This window comes from Heterodontus francisci, chromosome 22 (genome assembly GCF_036365525.1).
Source record: "Heterodontus francisci isolate sHetFra1 chromosome 22, sHetFra1.hap1, whole genome shotgun sequence".
Taxonomy (NCBI): domain Eukaryota; kingdom Metazoa; phylum Chordata; class Chondrichthyes; order Heterodontiformes; family Heterodontidae; genus Heterodontus; species Heterodontus francisci.
The window spans coordinates 76,056,350-76,075,031 of NC_090392.1; the positions used below are offsets into that span (position 1 = coordinate 76,056,350).

The 18,682-nt window shown below is 42.7% G+C and overlaps 1 protein-coding gene across 6 annotated transcripts in view; it reads right to left on the minus strand.

Annotated features, from left to right (window-relative positions):
- The window catches only part of zbtb16a (zinc finger and BTB domain containing 16a), a 291,732-nt gene extending 275,128 nt beyond the window's left edge, over nucleotides 1-16,604 (minus strand). For 2 of the 6 annotated variants that reach the window (XM_068054074.1, XM_068054067.1), the window contains exon 1: nucleotides 587-700. The gene's annotated coding sequence lies outside the window, so the exon portion shown is untranslated. The other 4 variants (XM_068054070.1, XM_068054072.1, XM_068054069.1 and 1 more) reach the window with 4 other exon arrangements.
- Between the last annotated feature and the right edge of the window lie 2,078 nt (nucleotides 16,605-18,682).

An 18,682-nucleotide genomic window follows, 5' to 3' on the forward strand; every position in this document is an offset into this window, starting at 1 on the left:
GTCCTCCCTCTGCCGGTTTCAGCAGCACTGTGAACAAGCGCAACACTCGGGAGAGCCCCGCCATCAATATTAAAACAAACACATATATACACACCCGGACCCGTCCACACTGATCACCGCGAAAAAAGAGCAAATAAAGCAAGTCTTCTCCGCGTCCATTGCCAATAACTCAGGTTGCGATTGGGATTGAAATTACAGATCAAACTAGAAAAGGGGGTTTATAATTCTAATTGCCTGATAACAAAGAGGGAACCAGCACCTCGCAACAAGCACGTTACAAATGTATTTCACACTGGTTACAGTTTCTGTCCAACCTTCTGAAGGATGCAAACCGGTATCACTCCATCAAGTGAGTTTTCTGGACAAAATATTCTCTCCCGAAACAAAGAATCAAACAGCAAGCTTGTAAACAAGCAATTGCGGAAAAAAAAAGAGAACGCAGAGAGTCAAACACACAATTACAATTATCACACAGTTGCATTTTTGCATACCTTTTTTCCTCTTTCTCTAAATAAATAGGTTTGCTTTTTAATATAAATACAATCGTCTTTTCATTCAGCAGCAGCCTCAATCTGGAGGTACTTACCGAATTATGCACGCTATTATTAGCGCAGCATACAAAACAGTTCACAGTACGCGCCGCACTCACACACATACACCTCTCTGTGTTAATGTAGCAAATCAACAGATTGGAGACGTCATCCCCTCGCGTCTCTGACTTAGTCAAGTCCACATCAGAGAGCTGGAATCGACCGTCAAAGTTGCAGTCTTGGCGCCCTGTGACAGCTGCGGGCTCGCCATCTTTGATACTGGCACAGGACTTCCTCCCCACTCCCAACATATCATTCATTTCCCAAATACTGTAGGATCTTGGGGAATCAAACTCGTCCCCCAAGATGATTTTGTACGGGGAGACAGGGTCTTCCACACAATGGAATTGCATGAGTGATATAAATCCTACCCTTACAGCTATTCACGTTTTATCTGAAGGAGCTGGTACAGTATGACTTGGACCTGATAACTAAAGAGCACGCTGCCAATATCGCGAAGAAGCAGAGTCTTGGCTAGTACCTATTGTTTGTTTGTGACTATATATAATTTTAACGCAGAGCAAAAAAATGCATTTTCTTCCCACTTTTTAAACGCAGCTCTCCTTATTTTACTAGTTGCAGCTGATCCTGAAATCACCAACTCATCGCTGGAAAAGGACTCACCGTTCTCAGACTCCTACATAGATCACAGAACAGAGACCGCCGTGTAGCTGCAATCGGGGATTTATCGAATCATATTCCCCGCCCAATGCAAAGCAGAGAGTAATTAATAGAACTGCATTACTTTAAACTCCTCTTTAGTCTAGCTAAAGCTGCTTTGAAGAAAATCTGGAACGCATTTTAGTTTTAACTCTTTAAATTACTGGTTTCACCATGCAGCCCAGCCAGCGTTTACCAGAGTCAGTATTATATTAACATATATTTTTAAATCATACATCCGAAACCCCAATATTAATATTCACCTTCATTCCAGATAAGATCGTCGTTTTGAAGCTGTATCTAAAACGTTGCCAACATATTCTTAGCTATCGGAAGCCTTTGTAAAGTAATATTCACTACCTTTAACATGCAGTTCTCAAATAAAAGTTATTAAATAAATAACTCCGATTTCTTCACTCTAAAATGGTTAATATTCACATCTCTTCAATGAAGAAAAAAATACTGCTGGCTCACAAAGGAAATGACTCAATTATTTCCCGTATTGCAGCAAGAAACTTTTAACAGACACATTTTGTGTACGAATATCTCTGGTGCGTTTTATTTAAGTTGGAGTTCTATTACAAGAGCCAAAAATCTGAACTCACACATAGCAAACTGACTTGTAGATCAGATAAGCATAGAGCAGGACATTATAACACTACAGGCTACATATGTTGAAAGTTAGAGCACTATTACAGATTATGTCCACTGTAACATTAATTACTGAAACAATCAAGAAGAAACGATACCATGATAGATTGTATGTGTAATCACTGAGTATATGGATACTGTGTTTTTGAGAAGATGCTAAGTTATTACTAACTGTATACAATGATTCACAAATATTGTTGACTATGTATATGTTAGCAATCGCCCTGTGGTATCACTGACTGGATGTAAAGAGCCGCCATACTATTAATGATCCAGTACAGACACGATGGGTCCAATGGCCTCTTTCTGTGCTGTAAATTTTCAATGTTAATGACCGTATGTGTAGATGCTTAGATTTACTATGTATAATAGTAGTCAGTGTACTATATCCTCGCTTTTGTGTAAGGAAACATTCACTATTATTACTGATGCTACATACAAGTATTCTGAATAATACAGACTTTATATATGTGGGGAGTCAACTATTCAATTGCTACTCAATACACCGTGTAATAAGTCATATTACTGACTATCTGCAAGTATTCCATCTATTACTGACTATATATGCAAGGAGTCACAATACTAATACCCATGTACAATTAAGGATTCATTACACTATTGCTGATGGATAGGATATTAAACGAGCCCCGTCTACCCTCTCAAGTGGACGTAAAATATCCCACGGCACTATTTTGAAGAACAGAGGGAGTTCCCTCAGGTGTCCTGGCCAATATTTATCCCTCAATCAGCATCACTGAAACAGTTAACCTGGTCATTATCACATTGCTATTTGTGGGATCTTGCTGTTCACAAATTAGCTGCCGCTTTTCCTACAACAGTGACTATACTTCAAAAAGCACTTCATTGGCTGGAAAGCGCTTTGGGGAGTCACCGTAATATTGATAACTGCATTATTGACTGTATAACGTTGCAGTGTAATTGTGTGTAAGGAGTATTCAATAGTGTTAGTGGCAGGGTGATGTATGTCGTTAAGCTTGCACTCGCCAGGGCTGAATATGAAGCGGCATTCAATACATTTACAGCCCGGCGCTGACACGCACTGAATAATCAACAGGAATATTCTATATGGGAACAGTCCGGGCGTATTATTCGTAAATCGTACGTGTTAGATGCACAATGAACGATGCATCAAAACGCACGCGTTAACAACACAACTGAAGCATTTGTATATCTGCTAATTAGCACAGCAATCAGGGAGGAGATACCCCGCAGTGCTCAACGGGTTTGACTCAACTCCGGAAAGAAAGCGTATATGAAATTATTTTAAAAAATAAATTTCACTACCAAAGCAAAAAGAATAGGGCTTCACAAGCCCCAGATTGACGCATTGGGAAAGATTGATTCAATTCTACTAGTTTGAGTGAGAGCGCAGCTAACTGATTTTTTTCCCTGATGTGTTTGGTCGGTAGTTCCCCCTAGTTTCTGTTGGACAGCGCACTCTCAATCCATAAAGCATAGAAGAGACAAAAAAAAAAACCCACAACACTGCACTGGTATAAAACCTGAATTACAAAGTGGCAGCAAGTTTACTGCAAGCATCTTCTGATTGGCGTTCAATTCAAGTGATTTAATAGCATTTTTAATGCATATATTTGTGAGTGATGTTTGTGCCTGCAGACAATACATTCGCTCCAGCTGTAGCAGCACTTTAGAAACAGATACATTTTAGAATTTCAGCTCGGGAGATATTTTAACTAATTTTCAATGGAACAATTCTGTATCAAAAAAAATTAAAATCCCGTGCAATTTGCAACAGATGCCGGGGAATGTGTCCATTCTATTTAGTTCAAATCAATCAGGCTTAAAGTTAATCGTGTAATTCGGTTAAATAAATGTTTATTGTAAAATATTTACTGGGCGAGAATAGGTTAAGCTTAAAAAAAAACTTGCCAAATTTAAAGAGTCAAAATTAATCAGGGGAAGCTTGTCAAAAGTTTGCTTTCATTTGTTCTGTCCCCAAGGAGTTTATTTAAAAAGAACTTTATAGAAAAGCTAAATGTGAAATTAAAACTAAGTTGGGGAATTCTACTAGAATTCCTACTTCGCCTCTGTACTTTCCGGAACTAATCTAAGTGTCTCTCTAACGCCTACACAACAAAAGGATTTGAAATTACAAGCCCTATAAACGAACCTGCTTGCCCACTTCCAGATTTTTTTCTGACGTCAACTGTGAAAGCTATTTCTGCTGCCGCCTTTTACAGTTGGTTCCTATTTAAGAGTGAAGTTTCTGTCAAAAGCTGCGCCCGGTACTGACTGCTTCAGAAATGAATGTCCAACGGTGCGAAGTGGTTTAAAATCACTCCTAGACCGCCATGGTCCTCTCCGCCACCAGCCTGTGTGACAGCGAAGCGATCAGTTACTGCTTGACATTGGTCATATATTACAGAGCGTGCTTACTTTATGATATTTAGACCAGCCAGTTTTGTTTCGCCTAGTAGGTTTGAGTTGCACATTGATAATTGCGGCCAGGTTTCCAAGGGTGCCTAACCATCGCCCTCCATAGGTTACAGGGCTGACAGTGTGCTTATTGTAGAGTCACATCTCGTGTGATCTGAACCTTGAGATTTCAAGAATTCGGTCATTATTAAGACATTGCATGTGCTGCATTCCTTCTAACTCCCACCGCGCCCAAAATGCAGTCAGTACTATTTCTTTCAATGGTTCTCAAGCCCCGTTCCCTTATCACCCTTGTGCACACTGACCTACATTGGAACCCGGTCAAGCAACATCTAGATTTTAAAATTCGCATCCTTGTTTTCAAATCCTTCCAAGGCCTCACCCCCTCCCTCTCTCTGTAATTTCCTCCAGTCCCACAACCCTCTGAGATTTCTGCGCTCCTCTAATTCTGGTCTCTTGAGCATCCTCAATTTTAATTGCTTCACCATTGGTGACCACACCTTCAGTTACCTGGGCCCCAAGCTCCGGAATACCCTCTCTAAACCTCTCAACCTCTCTGCCTCACTTCCCTCCTTTAAGACACTCCTTAAAACCTGCCTCTATGACCAAGATTTTGGTCATCTGACCTAATATCTCCTTATGTGGCTTAGTGTCATATTTTGTTTTATCATGCTCCTGTGAAGCACCTTGGGACATTTTATCACGTTAAAGGCGCTATATGAATGCAAGTTGTTGTTGTTGGTTTCTCATTCACAACACACCCTTATGTGTTCATACATTGATATATTTTTATTTAGGAATTCCAGCATCCACAGTATTTTGCTTTTGCATTCAGATATTTATTGTTGAAGTTTCCCTGGTTCAATATTCAATGTGGCAGGGAATAAGCTTAGAGTGAACACAATAGGCTGGTTCTGTCTATTGCTATTGGTGTTGGGTTGATTTGCGGCTGCCTGTTGCACCAAGGTTTATTCGAAGATTACACAATGATTTGATTGAGTTTTTGAAAGGAATTGATAACGCTGATAGAGAGAAACTCTTTCCACTGGTGGGGTAGTCTAGGACAAGGGGGTGTAACATTAAAATCAGAGCAGGCTCCATTCAAGAGAGAAGTTAGAAAATACTTCTTTTCATACAAAGGGTGGTAGAAGTGTGGAACTTTCTTCCACAAAATGCAGTAAATGCGACATCAATTAATCATTTTAAATTGGAGTTTGATAGAGTTTTGCTAGACAAGGAGATGGAGCCAAAGCATGTGGATGGAGTTAGGATACACATCAGCCATGATCTCATTGAATAGCGGAACAGGCTTGAGGGGCTGAATAGCCTCCTCCTGTTCCTAGAATACGGGCACAGTCTCAGGATAAGCGGCCAATCATTTAGGACTGAGATGAGGAGACATTACTTCACTCAAAGTGTTGTGAATCTTTGGAATTCTCTGCCGCAGAGGATTGTGGATGCTCCATCGTTAAATATATTTAAGGCTGGGATAGACAGATTTTTGAGGGATATGGCGAGTGGGTGGAAAACTGGAGTTGAGGCAGATCAGCCATGACTGTATTGAATGGAGGAACAGGATTGAGGGGCCGTATGGTCTACTCCTGCTCCTATTTCTTACGTTTTTTTGTTCTATGTATTTTGCTTTTGTTGGAATAGTATTATAGGCTGTCATGGATAGATGGATTGAAGCAGGCCCACTTTCAATGTTGCCCAGGTTATAAAGGGAAGAGTTTGGGGTATCCCGGTATGCTGAAAATGGGAACTGATCTTTTTATTTGCAGGGGGGGGGGGGGGGGGTGCGGGAATAGAATTTCTGATTGGGGCTCAATTGATATTTTGCTTATTTATCATTTGATAAGTTGGTTAACTGTTCAGTCAATGGCTTATGGAGTTTATTCATTAACTAGCTGAACCTTTTAGACTGAGATGATGCTAAATTGAATCCCCAGTCTAAGCCCAGTTAGCTAATCTCAGCTAGGAAGGTAACAGGGAGGTAACTAGTGAAAAGGGAGATCAACCAGCATTCCTGGTCATGAAGATAACCAGCAATCTCTATTGGAATGTGCAGAGGTGTGACTATCTGGTGATAACACTATTGGCTCAATTGTTATTAAATGGCCTGCCTAATGTTCATTGTCGAGGTGTATTACATGAATTGATGGGTAGCTACATAGAATTTACAGCACATAACAGGCCATTCGGCCCACCCGGACTATGCTGGTGTTCATGCTCTACATGAAGAGCACCCAAGATTGAAGTCAAAAGTTATGTGGAGGGCTAAAGGAGGTGACAGGGATGGAGTGCGAAGAGCAAGGCCTTGAAGCGATTTAAACGCAAGGATGAGAATTTTAAATTTGAGGCTTTGGGGGTAAGTCAGCAAGGACAGTGGTGATGGGCGAGTGAGATTGGTTGTGGGATAGGATACCAGTGGCAGAGTTTTGGACGATCTGAAGTTTACAGATAATGGAGAATGATAGGCTAGTCAGAGGAGCATTGGAAAAGTGGAGTCTAGAGGTGGCAAAGGCTGTGATGATTGTTCCAGTGGCAGATGGGCTGAACCAGGCAATGTTATGGAGTTGGAGGTGATGGAGAGGATATGGACTGTGAAGGTTAGCAGGCCGAGGTTATGAACAATCTGGTGTGACTTGAGACAGTGGCTGGGGAGGGGCTTGGAATTGGTGTCTAGTATATGGGGCTGGATTTTCAATCTGGGGTGGGGAACCCAATGCTCTGGTCATTTTCAGGTCTTGACCCTGCACTGCATCTGCGTTACTGATGCAACGCTATTTTAGTATGCAAAGCCCCTAATTGGGCCAGCGGCAAGCTTGACGTCCAATTAGTGGCACTGGGCATTGCCTGGAGATGAGAACTGGCTCTGGAGTGCAATGCTCAAAGGCAGACGGCAGCCATGACTGGGCCTCCTGCCTCCCACCCTATTACAGATCTTCTCTTTTGTTCTTTCCTCAGTACTAAGGCCGGGATAGAAACCTAATTGGATATATTCAAACAGGCAGTTGTGGGAAAGATGGGCCCAGATAAGGGAGGTGACAACACAATCACAGACTTTGAAGAGTAAAGGGAGGTCAAAGACAGGGTGATAATTTGCAAGGACAAAGTGGTCAAGGGTGATTTTATTGAGAAGGGGGCTAGCACAGGCATGATGGGCTGAATGGCCTCCTTCCATGCTGTCCATGATTCTATGATTTCCACACTGCTTCTCCCTGTGGAACTGCCTTGCAGGTATGTTTACTTATATCTGGGGACCATCCATGAAAAGCTCAAGTACAGAGTTAACCACCTTTTGCTGAATCCAGGTGTCTGAAGAATAAAGCGTGACTTGACCACATTTAACAAGAACAATACTTCTTTATTCCAAGCAACCAAAAGGATCAAGTTTATGAGATACCTGTCCAGTTGTTTTTGGTTGCACCCTGTTGTTTTGCCATCCAGTGTACAATAAACAAGGTGTTACGTGAAAACCTCACTAACTGTGTGGGACAAGGTGTTTCTGCCAATGGAATCAATGCAGGGAGAAGGCTTGGCATTCAAGTATTCAAACTTCAAAATCCAATGACAGAAGATCATTAATTGAATTTGGCAACTATTCAATAGTTTATGCATACAATATAGTGAAACCAAATGCAGTCTGATAAGTGGACATCAGTTATCAAGCTTGGTGTAAATTCAAGAATTTGAAGTTGCTTATTTAGGAGTTGAATTGATCCTTTCTGCATCAAGGTTAATTTTGCAAAGCTCAGAATCCTAGACATCCAGTATACAACATGGCAATCATTTGCCAACCCTTCTGAATTCAAGTTTTGCTTTCACATTCCTCATACTACATTAAAGAGGGTAGCATAGCTGTGCCACCATGTTGAAGAGGATACACTAGCTATAGAGTGCTTAATATTACCATTTTACAAGTAACCTATAGAAACATAGAATGGTTACAGCGCAGAAGGAGGCCATTCAGCCCATCATATCTGTTCTGGCTCTCTGCAAGAGCATCTCTGCTAGTCCTACTTCCCCACCCCTCATCTTTTCCCCATAGCCCTGCAATATTTTTCTCTTCAGATAAATACCAATTCCCTTTTGAAAGCCATGATTGAATCTGCCTCCACCACAGTCTCAGGCAATGCATTCCAGATCATAACCATTTGAGGCATAAAAAAAGTTTTTCCCCCATGTTGCCTCTGGTTCTTTTGCCAATCGCCTTAAATTGGTATCCTTTGGTTCTCCACCTTTCCACCAATAGGAACAGTTTCTCCCTATCTACTCTGTCCAGATCTCTCATGATTTTGAACACCTCTATCAAATCTCCTCTCAACCTTCTTTTCTCTAAGGAGAACAACCCCCCCCCAGCTTCACCGATCTATCCACGTAACTGAAGTCCCACATATCCAGAACAATTCTCGGCATTAATATTTTTATCATTGAGAAACTGAGTTCAGAAAACCACAAATGTTGAGAAGAACAGGAGTGAAAATGAAGTACTTTGGGAAGTAATGATTAGGCGATGTTAAGCTTTGGTCTTAAGAAATCTTAATGTTGTAGAAGGAAAAGAAAGCTGAAAGAAGTAAAAGAGTTCCTGCCTGGTGTGGAAGAGATTTCAGTGATCCTTAAATTAACAACAATTTGCATTTACATAGTGCCTTTAATGAAATTAAATGTCCCAAGGTGCTTTGCAGGAGTGTTATCAAATAAAATTTGCCAATGAGCCACATAAGAAGATATTAGGCCAGGTGATTGAAAGCTTGATCAAAGAGTTACCTGTTAAGGAATGTCTTACAAGATACAATTTTACAAGACATGACAAAAGGTCATGAACCCGAAACATTCACTCTGTTTCTCTCTTCACTGATGCTGCCTGAACTGTTGAATATTTCCAGCATTCGCTGTTTTTATTAAGAAGATATTGAAAACAAGGATGAGAATTTTAAAAGCGAGGCTTTTCCGGACCAGGAGCCAAGATAGATCAGCGACCAAAAGGGTGATTGGTGAATAGGGTTTGTTGCACAATGGGCTATGGGCAGCAGATGTTTGGATGAGCCATTGGTTTCTAACGCTATTGAGGTAACAAGTAATTATTTATAGATTCACAAAGGATACACGAGCAAACCTCAGCACGTTTATTTTCAAACGTAAACCAGAGCCCAAAAGAAGGAGTACTTCATTAAGTTTATTTTTTAGAAGTCTGAGAAAATTAATAGAAGTGTTTTCAATTTCCTCCCTTTTCTGAAGATGTGGACTCATGCTGGGTGATAGTTCTGTAGAATCCCAGTAGCCTTTCCAGATGTGAGTCTTGTCAATGAGTGTCAGCAGTTCACTTGATAAAGAATGATGGACATTAAAGCTGAGCTGTTTTTGTCGAGCTGACTCACTTCCCATCAGATGTCCACAGATATACACTTTCAAGGAGAGGTCATCGACTGGTGTTCAAGAATAGAAATGTTGTCACATTTTTCACCTCCATGGACTATCGAAGGCAACTGAAGGTCCCTTATGGCTGCCTTGTGATGATAAATTACTGCTCTAGGATAGAAGAAGAACTGGCTGAGATATAAGTTGTAGCACATACCTTCATCCAGCCAAATTGTGCTTTTGTTTCTGCTACAGGGAGGATCAGGTAGAAAGGGGGATTGAGAATGTAAATCATTGAGTTTACCTGCCCAAGCATAACTATGCAACGATTGAAGCATTCTTATCAGTTTTGTTTGGTTGGTGGTTTGTTATGATCACTTCCTAATTGTTAATTAATTAAGGAAATTAATAAATAGTAGAGGTTCGTGGATCCATCTAATGCTGTAACATTCAACCGGTAATTACCTTTAATCTGGTCTAGGGCAATGTTAAACAGGTCTAACAACCTGCTTCTGCACAACAATATTTATAACAACTTGTATATTTATGGCGCCTTTAACTGTCCCGAGGTACTTCACAGAAGCATTATAAAGAAAAATTTGACACTGAGCCACATTAGGCGATATTAGCAAAATCTTGGTCAAAGAGGTACATTTTAAGGAGCATTTTAAAGGAGGAGAGAAAGGTAGAGAGGCGATGAGGTTTACGGAGGAAATTCCAGAGCTTAGGGCCTATGCAGCTGAAGGCACAGCCACTAATGGCAGAGTGATTTAAATTGGGAATGCTTAAAAGACCAGAATTAGAAGAACATAGATGTCTCAGAGGCTTGTGGGGCTGGAGAAGCTGACAGAGGTAGGGAGGGGCGAAGCCATGGAGGGATTTGAAAACAAGGACGACAATTTTAAAATCGAGGCAGTGCTTACCGAGAGTCAATGTCAGTCAGCGAGCAGAGGGTTGATGGGTGAATAGGATTTGGTGCAATAAGGACACGGGCAGCAGAGATTTGGCTGACCTCAAGTTTACTGAGGGTAGAATGTAGGAAGCCTGCTAGGAATGTGTTTCATTGCATTATGGTCAAGACATTACCTTGTGCCAACCCTATCACAAGACTGTAGTTTATGTTAACTTGAACTGCAAGACTGCTGCCATAACAGAATGTCAGTACTCTACATTAATTTTCCCAAAATACAAATAAACCATGCAACAAGCTTCCAAGATGTCACTGATACTTTTAACTCCTCCAAGAATGTTCCAGATTACTGAGCCAGCAGTCATATTATTTTCTTGCCTCTTCTCTTTCCTCCTACAGGTTTTGATGTGGCCTAATCACCGCCTCTCAACACACATTTTCTTCTCTCCTACTCTTGGTGGTCACATGTCTTTGGCTCATCACTTAGCTATGTCAATTTAAAAAGTATTACCAATGCTCTTCAGCATAGCGGCGCCTCATCAGACCCCTTTCCTATCCCAACTGGCGTGAAACAGGGCTGTGTTCTCGCACCCACACTTTTTGGGATTTTCTTCTCCCTGCTGCTCTCACATGCGTTCAAGTCTTCAGAAGAAGGAATTTTCCTCCACACAAGATCAGGTGGCAGGTTGTTCAACCTTGCCCGTCTAAGAGCGAAGACCAAAGTACGGAAAGTCCTCATCAGGGAACTCCTCTTTGCTGACGATGCTGAATTAACATCTCACACTGAAGAGTGTCTGCAGAGTCTCATCGACAGGATTGCGGCTGCCTGCAACGAATTTGGCCTAACCATCAGCCTCAAGAAAACGAACATCATGGGACAGGACGTCAGAAATGCCCCATCCATAAATATCGGCGACCACGCTCTGGAAGTGGTTCAAGAGTTCACCTACCTAGGCTCAACTATCACCAGTAACCTGTCTCTCGATGCAGAATTCAACAAGCGCATTGGAAAGGCTTCCACTGCTATGTCCAGACTGGCCAAGAGAGTGTGGGAAAATGGCACACTGACACAGAACACAAAAGTCCGCGTGTATCAAGCCTGTGTCCTCAGAACCTTGCTCTATGGCAGCGAGGCCTGGACAACGTACGTCAGCCAAGAGCGACATCTCAATTCATTCCATCTTCACTGCCTCCGGAGAATACTTGGCATCAGGTGGCAGGACCGTATCTCCAACACAGAAGTCCTCGAGGCGGCCAATATCCCCAGCTTATACACACTACTGAGTCAGCAGCGCTTGAGATGGCTTGGCCATGTGAGCCGCATGGAAGATGGCAGGATCCCCAAGGACACATTGTACAGCGAGCTCGTCACTGGTATCAGACCCACCGACCATCCTTGTCTCCGCTTTAAAGACGTCTGCAAACGTGACATGAAGTCCTGTGACATTGATCACAGGTCGTGTGAGTCAGTTGCCAGTGATCGCCAGAGCTGGCGGGCAACCATAAAGGCGGGCGTGTCGAAGAGACTTAGCAGTTGGCAGGAAAAAAGACAGAAGCGCAAGGGGAGAGCCAACTGTATAACAGCCCCAGCAACCAATTTTATCTGCAGCACCTGTGGAAGAGTCTGTCACTCTAGAATTGGCCTTTATAGCCACTCCAGGCGCTGCTTCACAAACCACTGACCACCCATTGTCTCTCGAGACAAGGAGGCCAAAGAGAAGAGAGAGACCAATGCTCTTTCTGGAGATTGTAAATAAGTCCAGAGATCTATCCAGATACATCATTAACCACAGAAAGCTTAAGGCCTTTCTCAGTTTCCGTACATGCTCATCCAAAATTTATCTTCTCTCTTTTTACAAGGCTCCCAAAATGATCTATGAAATCATTTTTGCAGAACAACCAACCAATTGGAAATAAGTTCTAACTGCAAGGAAAAGCCAAAGAGTTGGAAGAGAATAATAGTCACCATCAATGGCAAATATACCAGATTAAGGTTTATTCCACAAATTCCCTATTTTACTACCTCATATCTCATAAGTGATGTCTATGGTGACTTGAGTTGGCAATGTGCACTCTTTTTTGAACACACGAGGCTGGCTTTTAAAGCCCCTCCACCATCAGAAATGGTGGTGGGGGGGGTCAATGAAAATCAGTGTGGTGGAGGCCCACTGCTAACCCCCACGGTGGCAGGCTCTGTGCTCATCTCGGCGGCGGCAGCAAGGCCTCGTGGCAGCCGCCCTGCCGCTCGGCGACAGGACCCCCAATTCAATATGTAAACTAATTTACATACCTGATTTAATGAGGGTCCCGCGCTTCCTTAATTGCAGCACCAATCTTCATTCAGGGGGCGGACAATGTCGTGCCTTCGAATCCCCATTTGGGGAAACATGGTGTGACATCTGAGGGAGGGGACAGGAGGATTTTTTCTCTGTGTGGGATGCGGGGAGCATGGTAACAATGATGCGGATTGGTCGGGGGGGGGGATGTGGGTGATGGGAACGGGTAAAGCGCAAAGTTGCTGAACTTTGGCGGGGGGGAGAGGTCAAATTCTCATTATTCGAATTCCAAGGGGGGAAAGGGCACAAATGTTTGGAAATGCCATTGGGCGGGAACCGGGGGTTGGTGGGTGCATGGGGGGCAAACGGGGAAAAGAATTTAAAGGTAATTTAATTCAGTTTTATGGGAATTGAACTGACCTGGCCCTTCAACTTTAAAATCTCCATTGAGGGCTGTAAGCCCTTTAAAAATGGTGCCGATGCCTATGCATTGGCACCGGACTCTGTTGCCCGTCCCCTCCACATCATCGCTGGGGGGGGGGGGGCGCGTGGCGAGTGCCGTGGCCATGCAAATGAGCTGCCGCGTTTGAATGGCGGTGGCTGCATGATGTGGTGCCGGTGCGGTTGGGACACATTTTCTTATGTCTCTTAAAATGCAGCCCATGTATTTTGGGGATTTCAACTAGTTTGTGGAGACATAACTTATGCCCAGAGTAGCTCTCGAAGTTACGCATGGACCTAAAGTTAATGTTTACGGATGCTTATCAAACATGCACAGATCCCCATAGAATGTATTTTTTTTTTCTTTTTAATTCACAGGATGTGGGCACCACTGGCAAAGTCAGCAGTTATTGCCCAACCATAATTGCCCCTGAGAAGGTGATGGTGAGCTATTTTCTTGAATACAACTGACTAGTTTGCTAGGCCATTTCAGAGGGTAGTTGAGAGTCAACCACACTGCTGTAGTTATAGATAGGCCAGACTGGGTAAGGATGGCAGATTGCCTTCCCCAAAGGGGATTAGTGAACCAGATGGGTTTTTATAACAATCCAGTAACGTCATTATGGGAGATGGTGGCGTAATGGTAATGTCACTGAACTAGTAATCCAGAGTCCCAGGCTGATACACTGGGAATGCAGGTTCAAATCTCACGATGGCAGCTGGTGGAATTTAAATTCAATTAATTAATAGAAATCTGGAATTGAAAGCTAATGTCAGTAATGGTGCTATAGAACTATCATCGATTGTCATAAAAACCCATCTGATTCACTAATGTCCTTTAGGGAAGGAAATCTGCCATGCTTACCTCGTCTGACCTACATGTGACTCCAGACCCACAGCAATGTGGCTGACTCTTAACTGCCCTCTGAAAAGGCCTAGCAAGCCACTCAGTTCAAGGGCAATTAGGAATGGGCAACAAATGCTGGCCTTGCCAGCGTTGCCCACATCCCACGAAAGAATGAAAAAAAAATATTGGTATTAGCTTTTTATTCCAAGTTTATTTAATTGGCTGAATTTAAATTTCCCAGGTACTATGATGAGACTTGAACTCATGTCACTGGATCATTAGTTCAATAACATTTCCACTATGCTACTGTACCCCTCAGTTGTTCTAGTCTTCCTTCAGCTAAGCAACTGGAGTCCAAAGACTGGGACCCATCACCTTTCTTAGATGGTAGAATAATAAATAGAACAGGGTATCTTAGAAAAAGACAGCTTCCATCCTGAACTTCATCCTATGCTGGATGTTACAATGTTGATTAAATAGATCCTTATTCCAATTATTATAATAATAGCACATAAAGTAATAAAAGTTTATTTGTTTAACTAAGATTTGTTAACTTCAAATTTCAGATATTTCAGTAAAGCTTTGAAATATTCTAATCAGTAAAATCTAAATGCTGCTCATGTTATAAAGGCCATTGGGGAATCAGCTGATGCAGTGGATTAGACAGATATTCTACTTCAAGCAGAATTGTTCAAATCCATTCCAATGTGATGGGAGGAAAGACTCCTCTCAGTTGGTTGTAAAAGTCCATTGTTGGGAACGTCAACACTGTTCCCAGTTAGCATGAGCCCAAAGAAGAAAGCGACTCCTAACTTGTGAATATAGTGGCAATCTCAAACAGAGAAGCCACAGGAAAGGCCAGCTTTGGAAAGGGAAATTATCACATTGGTCCAATACGAGTGCTCATAGAATGACTTTTCCAAAATAACCAATAAGTAAACACCGGACTGCCCCAATCAAAAACAAAATAAATGTGCCTCCTTTTTTGAAGGGGCACAGCTAATAAAGAACTTAACCATAAAGGAAAAAGGAAATTTATCAATCGAAATATTACACCCAGTGTTCACCCTGTGGTGCCCAGGGGTCGCAGAAAGCCTCAAGCAATGGACACCAGGCTGTCCCTCTCCAGGGCTACTCGTGCACGAGCAAGATGGTGGAAGAGAGACAGGCAGCCAGAGTGGCCAACCACCCGCTAACCCCCCCAACTGGCCACTTGATTGAGCAGAATGGTCCTATATTCTCTGGAGTTTAGAAGAATGAGAGGCGATCTTATTGAAACTTATAACATTCTTCAGGGGCTTTTCAGGGTAGATACTGAGAATCTGTTTCCCCTGGCTGGAGAGTCTAGAACTAGGGGCATAGTCTCAAGATAAGCGGTTTGCCATTTAGAACTGAAATGAAGATAAATTTTTTCACTCAGTGGATTGTGAATCGTTGGAATTCTCTACCCCAGAGAGCTGTGGATGCTCCATTGCTGAATATATTCAAGTCTGAAATTGATAGGTGTTTGGACATTGAGGGAATTGAGCGATATGTGGATCAGGTGGGAAAGTGGAGTTGAGGTAAAGATCTTATTGAATGGTGGAGCAGTTCGGGGGGCCCTATGGCCTAGTCCTGCTCCTATTTTTTAGAGTATTATATCCAAGCTGGACCTGTGGATGGCCATCTCAACCAGGCCCCAGAGAAGACCCACAAGGAGATCCTCCTTGTTACCCACCTCCCTCTGCACCAGGTGACCAAAGATCAGGAGCATGGGACTGAAACAGAGCCAGCAGTTCGGGAGCAGCTGCTCAAATAGTAGCAGAGGGGCTGCAAACATTGGCGAAGGTATTTTGAACGAGAGCAGTGGAGGTTTGCTGAACTGCATATTATATGATCTAAGAGTGTATACTGAGTTCTGATGAAAGGTCATTGACCTGAAGCATTGACTCTGTTTCTCTCTGCACAGATGCTACTCGACCTGCTGAGTATTTCCAGCATTTCCTGTTTTTTTTTTCTGCTTTACAGCATCTACAGTATTTTCCCTTTGTGCTAACAGAGTTCCTGAAACAGAAATGTTCAATTGCTCAGCACTAACATTAATGTCAATAAAAAAATCACAAAAGGTAGTAAAGAAAACAGTAAGATGGCAGATTTCAACACAAGTGGAAATTCTAATTCATCTCATGTATATTCGACGATTAACAACACACAAGAGTACAAAGGAATAACATTTCCAACTATTTCAACTACAATAGCCAATATGAGGTGACACATTTAACAAAAAAATCCTGCTTCCAGAAAGAAACTGAAATAAATCCAGTACAATGCAAGGACACACGACTTACTGTATGGATAAGAAATCTCCGGGGCTCCTGTTACAGTTTCCTCATACTCTACAACCAACCATTAAATGACACTAGAAACTGAAAGAGAAAATCGAGTCAGGGCAGAGCAACTCCTACACTCAGTGGAAGAAATCTGCTTTACTTTCCCTTTACTCTATGGAACTAGGGCTGGTTAATTGTTTCAAAGTGAGATTAATGTTGGCTTTTACGAGCTATACACAATAAACACAAGCAGATAGGAGGCTGCATGCCAAGATTTGGCACAACTTGAGTTGCAGTGATTCACTGCAACTGGACTTTGGCCAGTCTGATAAGCCCTTATTGGCACAGATCAGACACCTGGTCAAACAATATTACTCAACCGCAATGGGGGTGTGTTTAGTGAGCATCACAAGCTGCATAGCAATGAGAACTAACCAGCTTTAGCTAAATATTATAGCTAAGTTTTTTTTTTGCTTTCTAGTGTTTATCTTTAACATATTTTTGGGGGGATTGATTTTTTAAAATTCATCCTTGGGATGTGGTGTCGCTGGCAAGACCAAATTTTATTGACCATCCCTAGTTGCTCTTGAGAAGGTGGTGGTGAGCCGCCTTCTTGAACCGCTGCAGTCCATGTTATGTAGGTACACCCACAGTGCTGTTAAGGAAGGAGTTCCAGAATTTTGATCCAGTGACAGTGAAGGAACGGCGATATAGTTCCAAGTCACGATGGTGTGTGACTTGGAGGGGAACTTGCAGGTGGTGGTGTTCCCATGCATCTGCTGCCCTTGTTCTTCTCAGTGGTAGAGGTCACAGGTTTGGAAGGTACTGTCGTAGGAGGCTTGACAAGTTGCTACAGTTTATCTTATAGATGCTACACACTGCTGCTATTGTGCACTGGTGGTGGAGGGAGTCAATGTTTAAGGTGGTGGATGGGATGGTAATCAAGTGGCTGCTTTGTCCTGGATGGTGTCGAGCTTCTCCAGTGTTGTTGGAACTGTGCTCATCCAGGCAAGTGGAGAGTATTCCATCACACTCCTGACTTGTGCCTTTTAGAGGTGGACAGGCTTTGGGAAGTCAGGAGGTGAGTTACTCGCCACAGAATTTCCAACCTCTGGTCTGCTTTTAGAGTCATAGAGTTATACAGCACTGAAACAGGCTCTTCAGCCCATCGTGTCCGTGCCGGCCATCAAGCACCAATCTATTCTAATCCCATTTCCCTGTACTTGGCCCGTAGCCTTGTATGCTATGGCGTTTCAAGTGCTCATCAAAATACCTCTTTTGCACTTTCTCCAGTGCTTTTATGTCCTTTTTTATATGTAGACCAAAACTGTGCACTATACTCTAACTGTAGCCTGACCGATTCAATACACAAGATCACAAGAATTACATACATACAAACATATGAATTAGGAGCAGGAGTAGGCCACTCGGCCCCTCGAACCTGATCCGCCATTCAATAAGATCATAGCTGATCTGATGGTAACCTCAACTCCACATTCCAGCCATTTTTTTAATTCATTTATGGGATGTGGGCATCGCTGGCTAGGCCAGCATTTATTGCCCATCCCTAATTGCCCTTGAGAAGGTGATGGTGAGCTGCCTTCTTAAACCGCTGCAGTCCACAGAATTTATATGGCTGGTCCAGTAAGTTTCTGGTCAATGGTAACCCCAGGATGTTAATGCTGGGGCATTCTGTGATGATAATGCCATTGAGCATCAAGGAGAGAGGTTTAGATTTTCTTTTGTTTGATATAGTCATTGCCTGGCACTTGTGTGACACAAATGTCACTTGCCATTTATCAGCCCAAGCCTAAATATTGTTCAGATCCTGCTGCTTGCAGACACGGACTGCTGCAGCATCTGGGGACTTGCGAATGGTTACTGAACATTGCGCAATCATCAGTGAACATCCCCATGTCTGACCTTATGTTGGAGGGAAGGTCATTGAGGAAGCAGCTGAAAATAGTTGGGCCAAGGACACTACCCTGATGAATCCCTGCAGTGATGGCCCGGGACTGAGATGATTGGTCTCCAACAACCGCAACCATCTTCCTTTGACTCCAACCAGTGGAGAGTTTTGCCCCTGATTCCCATTGACTTCAATTTGGCTAGGGTTCCTTGATGCCACACTCTTGCAAATGTTGCCTTGATATCCAGGGCAATCACTCTCACCTCAACTCAGGAATTCAGCTCCTTTATCTATGTTTGGACCAAGGCTG